A 12,368-nucleotide genomic window follows, 5' to 3' on the forward strand; every position below is an offset into this window, starting at 1 on the left:
AAACACAGGTCAAATTTTAGCATCTTCCCAAGTCTTTGGTGAAATTTTTATAGCTTTCTGCCAACAGGTGAAAGGTGGGTGATAATGTTTTTGACTGTGTGTGTGTTCATGTCTCTGTCTGTTAGCAAAATATGTCATGAACTGCTGAACGGCTTTTAATGAAACATGCAGAAAGTAATCATTGGATGTACATCTACAGCTGATTAATGTTTGCAGTCAACTCGATTCAAGATGGCCACCACAGCCAACTCATCTTAGAAAACACAAAGTGGCTACATTTCAGTCACTTTTACAGATACTGAGCTAAAAGTTGGTGTGGTTGAAGATGAGAGTCATCCACAACACATACTCAGAGCATGGCATCTCACAATATTGTGTTTTTTAAAAAATATTAGACCAAAACAGCTGCAACTTTGTCATCATTATTTTAAACATTTTCACCCATTATCTTGTATTTGATGTAAAGCGTCTTAAAAGTGCTATATGCTATGTGAATACGTTTATTTTTATGTCTTTTGTCATTTAGTATTTTTTTCCCCCCAAATATCATATTTCCTGAAACTCAAACACTTTCTTGGATCTGCAGTGCTGCAATTATTCAAATCCTGACATCAGTCTTAGCAGAACTTGACCTCAGATTAAGTTCTGGTAAATTACTAAATGCTGAAAAGAACCAAGTTGATACAAAATAAATATAGTATTTTTAAGAAAAATGAAAAAAACTAAAAGAAGGGCTGCAGGGTTGTGTTATAGCTTGTGTCTTTTAGGCTTCATGAAACATTTTTAATGATGCGTGTGTTTGATGCCTGTGGTAGGACGTGAGGTGAGTATGTACAGAAGTTTATATAAGCAGATTGTTGGGACTCTGGGCTGATTCCCTACATTGAGGCTCAGGAGACGTTACACAAGACAAAATTGTTCATTGGATGCGACAAGTATTCTCACCGAGCTGCAGAACGATGCCTGACAGCCTCACACACCTCATCAAGTATTTAATGCAAACTATGTTTCATGCATGGCTGTCTGTGTGTGCTGTACATCTGCGAGTGTGGGTTTGTGTGTAAGAGCAGATGAACAGATAAGAGCTGTGCGATGACAGAAAACAGCAGTGCATCCTCTCATTTGCTCTCACTGTCACACACACACACACACACACAGGCGAGAATGAGGCCTCTAGAGTTCAGTTGGCTCAGCCCAGCCATCGCCGAGGGCAGTGAGCCTTTTTGTGGGGCAGTGCATTGTGGGAATGTGAAGGAGCACAGAACAATGAGTGAAAGGGGAAGAGGCAGAAATTGCATGAAAGTCGCATCAAATTTGTAAGGAGACAAACGAAATTTGTTGTGTGAAAAGCGTTAAGAAATTCACGTCACGTAAAGAAACTGTACATTTGCTTAAAACTTGAAACACACACAGAGGGGCTCACTGGAAGCTGCTGCTTCATCAGAGGACATCTTATACCATGCAGAAATCGCTGCCCTGATTTTGGCTCGAGTGACAGGTTTGCTTGTCGGAGCGTTTGTGCTGAAGAAAGAGGAGGAGGAAGAGGAGGACGGAGTCGACATGACCTGCTGAACAAAGGGTCTTGAATCATCCAGGAGACACAGGTTTCACATTAATGTCTGAAGCCTGATAAAATGGAATCGTCAGTCGGTGACATTGAGCTGGCCTGGTAAATACCTCATTATTAAACCAGGGGTATTTCAAAGACAGAAGGACAAAATAAAATGTCATGATGGTGAGAAGAGCCTGCCATGCTGCCTCAGAGTCTCTGAGGGTTTTCCTATTTTTTTTTGGAAATATTTTTTTGAAAACAGAGACAAAGCTTGATATAAAATTACAATTAAAGGCCTAGCATTCCTTAAAGGAATGCAAATCGCCCGTCGCCTTTAATGCCAGAGTTTTACAATTAAATCCTCCTTATGACCAGAAAATAACCATTTTGGTCAAACCTTATAATGACATTATATATGATCTCATGTGAGATCGAGCATGATCTGTCAGAGCTTGAAGTCTGTGTTGTGGACGACTCTCAGCTACTGCCACATCAAAGTTTTGCTCAGTATCTGTAAAACTAACTGAGTTTTAGCCATTTTAATGTTTAATAAGGTCACTTAGCTGTGGTTCATTTGATATTTTGGTAATACTACAAACACCACGCCAGGGCAAAAACATTATCACCCACGCCTTTCAGCAGAGAACAATAATATGAATATCTCTGCTTAGCCTATGGTACCCTGCAGACACAAACAGTGTGTACAAAAAGCCAAAAGACTGCCAACACATTCTGTTTTGAAAAGTATGAATTCATTTTTAGTCATACCACAGCAGCACTGCGTTTGGACAATACTGATGTCAGATTTGCTTCACTGCTTTGTTTAAAATTCAAATGTGTCAACACTGCAGACTGTCACTGAGGAGCTTGATAATGGTGGATATTAAGTGCTAATACTAAAGCAACATTTTTGGCAACACTAAAACTGAAACTAAATAAAACATCTGCCTAAATAACACATGAACAAAATAAGGCCCGCGGGCCAGGACTGTCTCATTCCAAGCCTTGACATCCTCACACACACACACACACACAAAAATTAAAGTTAAATAAGTCAATAAAAAAACAGGATTTTAATTAGGACCCATGAGGACAGCTAAAACAAGGTTTCAACTGTGTTGTTACCAGAGAGCACTTTTTGACTAAAATAGGCCCAAATTTTTCCTTGCCAGGTTTTTAAAGTCAAAACTTGTGCTGACAAACAAAAAAAGATATGTTGGTAAAAAAAAGACTAAATATTACTTCTTTTTAAACTCCCACAAGTGTCAGATCAGGTGGCACGGTGGAGCAATGGTTAAAGATGTCGCTTCCCAGTGAGAAAGTTGCAGGACTGCTTCCTGACCTGGGGCCTTTCTGGGTGGAGTTTACATGCTCTCCCTCAGCTCACCTGGGTTTCCTCCCACAGACTAAAAGCATGCATGTTAGGTTCACTGGTAGCTCTAAGTTGCCCCTTGGTGTGAACAGCTGTTTGTCTCAGTTGTCTCTGTGTGTCCCTGTGATGGATTTGCGACCTGTCCAAGGTGTCCCCCGCCTCTCACAAAGTGACCACTGAAGTCAGGCACCAGCTCCCTAGATGAAGCCTAACAGGTAATGTATAGATGGATGGAAGTGTTAGTTCACAGGTACTGTATTTAATACAGTATGCTAGAGTTTTATATTTTGACCAAGTTTGCCAACAAGACTAAACTTATCAATGCATAACAATGCATTTATTAGTGTGTGACTGTGTGTGCATAATGAGGAACAAAAACCCTGCTTAGGTTAAAAATCTGTGCAGAAATGATGCATGAATGTGGTTTATATTATAAAACTCTTTGAATATGTGAAATGGGAATGGGAAAAAAGCTCTTTATAAATGCAGTCCATTTTTCCATTCATCTCGCCACGTTTGAAACTCTGTGCTTGCTTTTGACCCACATTCAAATTGGACCAATCAGAGACCTGCTTGCAGAAAGACTACAGGGAGAAGTCACTTTGAAAAACAACCAAGAGTGTTGCTGTGTTTTTTTATGGGCAAATTTACCTCATAAATTGTCTGCTGACGTGCTCCACAAGTTGCTCCACAGACGGGTTGCTAACTTTCCGACCCTCCCTGTGTGTGGCCATGTCTCCTCACCGCTGCTTTGCTCCTGTGCCATATAGTTTATCTGCTTTGGTTGGCCTGCCAGTGGAAGAAAAATTTAAATCACATTCAGAACAATTTCTTTTGAATACAAGCTGTTTTGCACATCTGGTAATGGATGATTTGTATTTTCAGAAAAGCCAGATGAGATATTTGTGTCGTTCAGAGAGTGAGTCAAAAAGATCCTAAAAGATTGTTATTTTGAGATAGTTGATGCTAAAACAATCCATATGTAAAAGGACTAAATAGAGAAATTAATCTAGCATTCTTTAAAAGGAATGCATATTGAAGACCAAAGTTTTAAAAAAAATCTCATGTGACCTGTTCGTGCTCATAGTATGTGTTTGGGATGGCTCTCAGCTACCACCACACCAAATATTAACCCAGTATCTGTGAAGTTGACAGAATTATAGCCCTTATTATATTTGTTAGGGTTGAATAGTTGTGGCAGCCATCTTGTTTGGCTCTTCTTTATTAAACATTAACAGTCAAGCTGACAGCAGACCGGCAGCCTGTTCAATCATCGTTATAAAAGTCACGCTGTACTTTCTTATGCACAGAGAAGCCAAACGATCAGTTTTGAATCCTGAATTGGGGGAACAGCTGCTGAATGACGTATAACTTTGATGTCCTTTTCCTCCACGCCAAAAACTGTAGACTTCCCCAACAGATGTCAGAGTAGGAGGCTGCTGTTTTTGTTCTCAATGTAAATCAAGTTAAACAAAGACTTGAACTGTTTGTGTAGGGATTAGATTAAAAACTGCAATCCTGTCCTGCTCTAAACTGGATTTGGGGAATTTTGGGGGTGGTAGCTGCCGCCCCAGCAATCACTGTCTGCAGACAGACCTACACCGGCCAATGACATTAACTACTTCTAATCCGAAAAGCCTTTTATCTCGCAGCGCTAACCCCTCCATAGTTTTTTAATGCACACACTGGGTGGGTGAAAATCCTGCTGCTGTGTTTTGAATGCTTATTTCAAACTAAATGATGCATTAATTCACAGAAAAACCTTTCAGAGCCACAGCAGCAACAATAGATTCATGCAGTGCAACTGAAGTATTTACACAACAACAACAACAAAAAAAAATAAAAAAAAAATATATATATATATATATATATTATATTTTATATATTATATATTTTATATATATATATAATAAAAAAAGTTAGATTTGGACCTTTTCTGGCTCACACATTTATTTCAAATCAAATGTTTATTGCGGATTTCTGGGTTGTATAATTTTAGTTTTTCAAACTACATCAAATTTTACATCCTTGAAAAACTAGTAAAAAAAGGTTTTTAATAACCTCTTCTGTTGTTTCACCGAGATTATAAAAACTAGAAGCCCTGAAAGGCAACGACAAACTTTAGGACCCCCAGCCCTACCCACATATATATATACACAAAATCTAATTTTTAAAAGAAGCAAAAATATATTTACTTATTTTTTGAGCCCTAAAAGACAAGTGGAAAAAATATGCTGATCCAAAAGTCTGACCAAAAGTATTTTCCTCCTGACTTCATGATTTGTGAACATGAAAACAAAAGAAACCAAAACAACAACAACAGAAAAACATTAACTATGAGACAAATTTTTCAAAGTGTTTCTTCTCATATTACTCTTTACCACAAGAGGGGTAAAAGTGAGTAATGAGTTTGAAGACTCATATAAATGCAAACCTTTAATTCAAATAACTGAGTTAGTAATGTTGTACAAATTAAATTAGTTTTCTGTTTAGACTTTAGTTGTTATGCTCGTTGTATATGGTTTTTAACTATAAAAGCAGCCAAGAGCAGCTGAAGGACAAACAGCAATTAGCCGTCGGGAGTGAATTTCCTGGGGACCAAAATGCGTAACAATAGGCGGCCTTGAACTTGCTGTCAAATTAGACTTATTAAATGTGTGTCATAAAGTAAAATGAAAAATTGAGATCTAATGAAGAGGGAGAGCGAGTGTGGTCACCCAGACTACACCTAGACTAAAAATAGAATGTCTCAGGAATAACAATTAAAGTGTATCGCTCATCACCTTTAAACTGAAATCAGCTACTACCACATCAGGTTTTAGTTCAATATCTGTAAAACTGATTGAGGCATAGCGATTTTTGTGTTGCCTAAGTGCCTAAGATCAATCAGCTGTGGCAGCCATCTTGAATTGGTTTAACTCCCTATACAAACATGCACTGTTTACATCCAGCGAGTTTCATTAAAAGCTGTCAGGGAGTTCATGAGATATTTTGCTAACAGATAAACAAACACGCAGAAACACTCGGGCAAAAACATTACTGCCATCACCTTCAGCACCAGGTGATAAAAACTCACAGATTCTTTATAGCCCAGCACAGAAAGGTCAAACTGATCCTTCTGTGATTAAATGAGAAAGACTCGAGACAAACTGAGAGCTCCCCACCGTTGGCAGACATTACAGCCAGCATGAAACACCTCGAGCACCTCGGGCAGCTCCTGCACCGCTGACGACTCCACGATCAGCACCACGGACAGAGACACTGAGGTACATAAGAACAAAGTGAAAAAGAAAGAAAATCTGTGGTCTCTAGGCTTCTTCAGCATCATTAGAGTACAAACTAAAACAAGAGGAAAAAGTTGGACGATTCCAAGTGTGAATTCAGATTCATCTCATAGAGCCGAGTGGGGAACATGTTTCAGGCTCAGTGGTAAATTTCCTTTTAAGAGAGGAATCCTTTGTGGTCCTGTCGAGTTGCACAGTTTGGTCTTTTCTCCTGGTGTGGAACTAATTCAATACAATTTTGTACAAGGTTTTTGTATTGTAGGCTGAACTTACAGCCTTTTTCTGAACATCGCATGCTCTACAAAAAAAATAAACGTTAGTTAAAAACAGCCAGGCTCACCTCAGTGGCAACATAACTTCACTTTGAAACATCTTTGCGGTCACAGCTCTATAACTCAGAGCTGTGGTTAACGTCGCTGAATGAAGAAAGCTGGTTTACTCAACTGAAGAACCCGTCTGACAGTTTCAGGGAATTAAATGAATCACTAACTCCTTTTTACGTTTAAACTTTAAGGAAAAATATATGAGCAGCACAGTGTTGGTTTTAATGCAGTGTCAAAATAAACGAGTCAAGAGGTTTTATTGATGGTTTTGGGGAAATAATTTTTTTTACATGCCCTTAAAAAATGAAAAATCATATTTTATCCAACCTGTCAACTGTAAAATCTGTTTCTGTAACTGTTTTCTGAAACAAAAACACTTTATTTTGTTTTATTTAATGTTCACTCTAAATGTGTGAGTTGTTTTTTTTAAAGACTTGTCTATAACATGTTGTTAAAATTAAATTATAAAACTATAGCCACTGTTGCATAAACATAACTCAAAAAGTGTGGAAATTTATGGTTGGTTGATTATTTATTTGTTGTATGAATTATTAATACTTTTAATCTAAATAAAATGACTAAAGTAGAGTAAAAATGTTCCTGCATTTGCAGCAAATAAAACCAGCAGCTGCTGACTGAAGTGTCAACTAAATTTCACCAATAAATAAGTCATTATTAGACACAATCTGCAACAGTAAATATCTTAAATCGAAAGGCACAATAAATGAAAACATGGGTCAAAACCAATCAAAACGAGGGGTATAATTTGTGGCTGATATAGTTTGTGGCTGTTCTCTGTCGTCCTCACTTTAAATGTTCTTGGTGGGCTGAATGTGCCCACAGGCCTGTTGTTTTATGATCCGTCCATGACTCCGGGGCTGAAAACTGAAGCCAGAGAAGAAGAGCCAAAGTCTGCACAAGTCTGAACGACCACATGAGACTGGTTTTAAAAACAGCTCTATCCTCGCGGTCACCTGTGTTTAAAATACCAAACTTTACAGCAAAAATAAAAATGTTTACAAGCTGTTACAGAAAGACTTTAGGTCCCTGTTCTTCATTTTTCTGTTGTCATCTGTATGAGGAAGAAACTACGTGGCTTTAAAATTTATATAAATCTTATTGAAACTTACCTTTAAGCCCAGATGAGAGCTTGGAATCTCAAGAGACCATGATAGTAGACGTTCTTCATGAAGAAGAGACATGCTGAAAGCTTCAAAACGTATCAATACATGCAAGTAAAGATGCTCACTTTCCACTTAGCTGCAAAACTGCTGTTGATTTGGCTGCCATGGCTCAGCACTGAAAAATAAACTTTACCCACAAAGCCAAACATGAAACAAGTGCACTTCAATCCTTTTTTTTTTTTCCTGCCTGGGCAGTTTTTCTTCATAACTACACCTGTATTATTGGCTTTAAACACCCAGAGCCCCGTCTGATCCGTGGCTGATATGATTTGAAGAATATAGACTGCAGAGTTAACCACTTGTTACAGATATAGTAAGGCCGCTCAGGCAGTAGCTGCTGCAGCAGAAAGGTCAGCAGCATGAACTCACACATGCTGCCGCTACCCAGCAGTTCAGCAAAACACAGCCTACAGTGGTGCTGTGAAGCCGGAGTGATGCACTGACACGAGACAGGTATTCATCTTACCCTGCAACTCAAACCAAGAAGAGGAGCTATATGTCCCAACAACTCATTGCAAATAATTTATAACCTACAGTACTGTGGAAAATTTGATGTTATCCCTCAGTTGTTTATATTTTACCTCTAAGGAGCCGGAGCTTGTAATGTGGACTCAGTCAATAAATCTTCAAGCTTCCTGAAAGTGGTTAACACTATCTTCTCACAGCAAGAAGGTTGCAGGATCACCCTCCTGGCCTTCTTGTGTGGAGTTTACATGTTCTCCCTGTACAAATGTGGGTTTTTCCAGAGTACCCCTGTTTCCTCCTTCAGAGCAAAAACCTGCATATTAAGTTAATTGGGAATTAGATTGTCCCTGCGATGGACTTGTGATCTGTCCAGGGTTACCCTGCCTCTCGCACGATCACTGGAGACAGGCACCAGCTTCCCTGTGACCCTGGCAGGAGAAAGCGGGCAAAGAAAATAAATAGATGGATGGATGGATATTATTTTTGTTTATTTCTTTGTTAGACCACTTAACTCTGTCCTATAAATCAACAGACAACCTAAAGTTTCAATCTCTAGGCACTGTCACAGAGACACAATTTGTTCCCATTTCTTTAGTTGAGAAAATAAACATAGCAAAAGATAACAGTTTGTATAACCTGACACTTCCTGTTTTGTCCTTCACTTTCCTAATTTTTTAAACACAAATTGGGAAAAGCAGCCAAGGTCCAAAGAAAAACCTTCAAAATAGCTTAAAAACTATTTACCAAGGCCACTTTAAAAGATTACAAGAAGGCATTAGTGCTGGTTTAAACCTTTTGCACTGTACTGTGCATGAAATTTGTTCCTTTATGTAACCTGGCACAAATAAATACCATAGAATGATTCCTTTGGTCATTAAAAACAATGAATGAATATATGAATGAATGAATGAATGAATGAATGAATGAATGAACAAAGAGATAAATTCATTTTTTTACCTTAAGAAATTCAGTTGATTTTTTTGGTGTTTATTGTGTTTGATGTTGACTTTTTAGCAATAAGGCTTGTGTTGCTCCTTATCCATTTTAAATCTGACCTAATGTTCATTAAACTGAATTTATCTTTGATTTTTGCACCCATCTAGCAAAGTCAGATTAAAAACAACAGAAATGTTTATATTTGCTGTCACTGGACTGCGACTTCTTTAGAGGATTTGCATTTTCCTTCAGCAGCGGCAGGTGACAAAAAGACCTTCAGGACAGTAAATGATAATCGAGTTCTAAAGAGATGAGACTGATGGTAATTCACGGGCCAGGCAGAGATCTGACAAATTTATGACTCTCTGAAGTAATAAGTAAAGCAATAAACTAAGATATTACTTTCTGCAGTGAATAAAAGACGACTAAACTGCTTTATATGGATAACAGCACCATCCGTAAATATTAACAGAACACAGTGAAGCCTCTTTGATGCCGAAACGTGGATTCACTCATTTCAGTCACACACGTGCAGAAGCTGGCCTAGTTTGTCTGTCATGGGGCATTATGGTTGTTGGTGGTGGGGGGGAGGTGGGTGAAGCTGAGGGGATGATGCCCAGCGGCGAGCACTTTCCCCCTCGGGTAGGGCTGAGTGCTTCTCTCTCTCCTGCCTGGAGCTTCATCATTTATGGAAGAGACAAAATAAAACAAACACAACAAAACGGCGTGAAGTCTGAGAGCTGCAGTTCTCACATGTAGAGGCTCCCCTCGCACACAGAGAGGCCAACAGAGATGCACACAGAGCAGAGTTTGTCTAAGTCCTCGTTTCTGCCTCCCAGCATCCCTCAGCAGACAGCAGCCAGGTGGAAAGCCTCTATTTGAATAACAAGTCTGCAGCACGATTTGCAAGCGGCTGGTCGGGACGCTAATGTTGTGATTAGCCAGGTTATTAAAGCTAAATTTACTCCAAGCGTTCTGTGTCTGTTTTCACACCCGGAAGTAGCTGATTAACATACATCTATTAGCATAACTATAGCCTTGTTGAGATGTTTACATGTGAGGCGGAGGAGGGGGGGCTAGTTCCCATCAATCACAAATGACATCTCTCCACTTGGCGGTTATTGAAGATTTATAGCTGACTACTGGAGAGGCCATGATGCTTTTGTTGCTCAAACTGAGCTGACTGACAGCCCGTGGTGTCAAACATCATCTGTCAGCGTTTACGGAAGCCAGCAGAAAGCCCACCGTCAGAGCTGGGAAAAGAGGTGGTTATCCTGAACAGTGGAGGGGAACAATGAGTTTGGACTTATGCAACTTTGGAAGACAGTTTAAAAAAAGGTCAAAACTGAAGCAGCTGGGCTGAAGAATGAGCTTTTTCTCCCCCCCTACATACACAAAGGAAATGTAGGAAAACTCATTCAAATTCAGGGTGACATTTATAACTGCACTTTTAACAAAGACGACTTTATCTTTACAGCCTGACAGTGATGCCATGGGACCAGTCTCAAGTGTTTTTATGCAGTTTTGCAGAATAAAAACAGTATCTGTCACTCATTAATTGTTCAAACCTTATTTGTCCTGTTCAAGGTCACAGAGGGGAGGAGCGGAAGTCTGCTCCAGCAGTCAACCTGCGACGGGCTGGGTTAGGGTTGTCAGTTCATTACAAGGCCAACACAGAGACACACACTCACAAGGTCATTAAAAAAACACTAATTAAAGGAATAGCTCACATTTTATGAAGTCGGGTTCTGTGTAAAAGTTATGAACAGTTAATATCTTACCTGTTGTAGATATGTAGCTGTTTGAATGAAGTCAGGTTGGAAAAACAGAGTTTATTTCTGACTGGATGGCTAGTTTGAGCAAGGCTGAGTCCAAAGTGGATTGCTGCTGTCTTAAAAGCACTCCAGTCGGAACAAATAAAATCATAGGATTTCACATAAAGTTTATAAACTTCTACATCTCCATCAATTTCAAATCACACAGTTATTTCCAAAAACTTCTGAGGTTATTTGTAAGTATAATCTGTGGCAGCAGCAGCCAGCTCTATCACTTTCTGTGCAGCCTGGGTTACATCCTGTTGAAATATGAACAGATCTCTGCTGAAAAAATGACACAATGCCAAACTGAAGGCAATGTAAAGGCTTATGAAATAAAATCACATGAACTGCCATCAGTTTTTTAAGATTTATGCTGTTTTAAGACTAGCTCTGACAAGCTGTTAGCTTGTCAGTCTGGTCAGATTTAGACTATTTTTCCAAACTGAGGTCATTCAAACAGCTATCTACAACAGGTAAGATAATTAATGTCCATATCCTTTCCACTTGAACCCACTTAAAAAGATCTGAACTGTGACTTTACCCTAACATGCATGATTTTGCACCGTGTGATGAAACCAGAGTACGCATGCATGGGGAGAAAATGCAAACGCAGAAAAGCCTGAGCGAACCATAATTCAAACCAGAGACCATTCTGCTTTGAGGCAACAGAGCTAATCATTAAAACAGTGTGCTGCCTGTATCTATAATCGTTTTCTTTATTCATCATAAACCATCAGAGTCACTGTAATAAAGTCTCCTCTGTAAAGAGTGTTTAAATCAACCAGTTTGTGCATACTGTGAAGTGATTGGGTCTGCCAGGCACAGGCTCATACTGTTTACTGTTTGATTTACCTCTATTACATCTTTATTGTGGAGTTTGTGGACACCAGCTGTCTTTGTCTTGAGACTGTTCACGTACAATAACGTTTCCAGTGATTAAATTTGTGTTTCTTTTAATTTTACATAGGTAAACTTTTGTTTTTTGCTCATCATGCCTCCAATTCCCTTATCTTATTTCTAAAATTGCACAGTGTTGACTTTTCTTAGTTAGACACAAAAGTGAAACAGCTGAGGTAATGAGCATTTACCAAAAAACAAAACGTCTTTGCTTTTCAGCCATTTTAAACAAATTAAAATTAAATTGGACGTGTTACACCCCTGAATTGTATCACATTAGTTAAATGAGCTTCAAACATGTTTGTGATGTTGTTTAAACATTTTGTGTTTTTTAAAATGTAGCTTACACGTGTATCTCACAGGGCCATGCCTGCTGAGGACTAGTTGGAGACACAAAGTGCCAGAAAAGATGAAAATTTTCACTTGAAATCACACTGAGGTAGTACTTAAGACAAATTAACTATAAATTTATGCAACATTTCTGAGAATGACATGGACATTTTTTGTTGCAGCTTAGTCACTTAAATCATTTAGTTTC

The sequence above is a fragment of the Kryptolebias marmoratus genome, linkage group LG3 (genome assembly GCF_001649575.2).
Source record: "Kryptolebias marmoratus isolate JLee-2015 linkage group LG3, ASM164957v2, whole genome shotgun sequence".
Classification (NCBI taxonomy): Eukaryota; Metazoa; Chordata; class Actinopteri; order Cyprinodontiformes; family Rivulidae; genus Kryptolebias; species Kryptolebias marmoratus.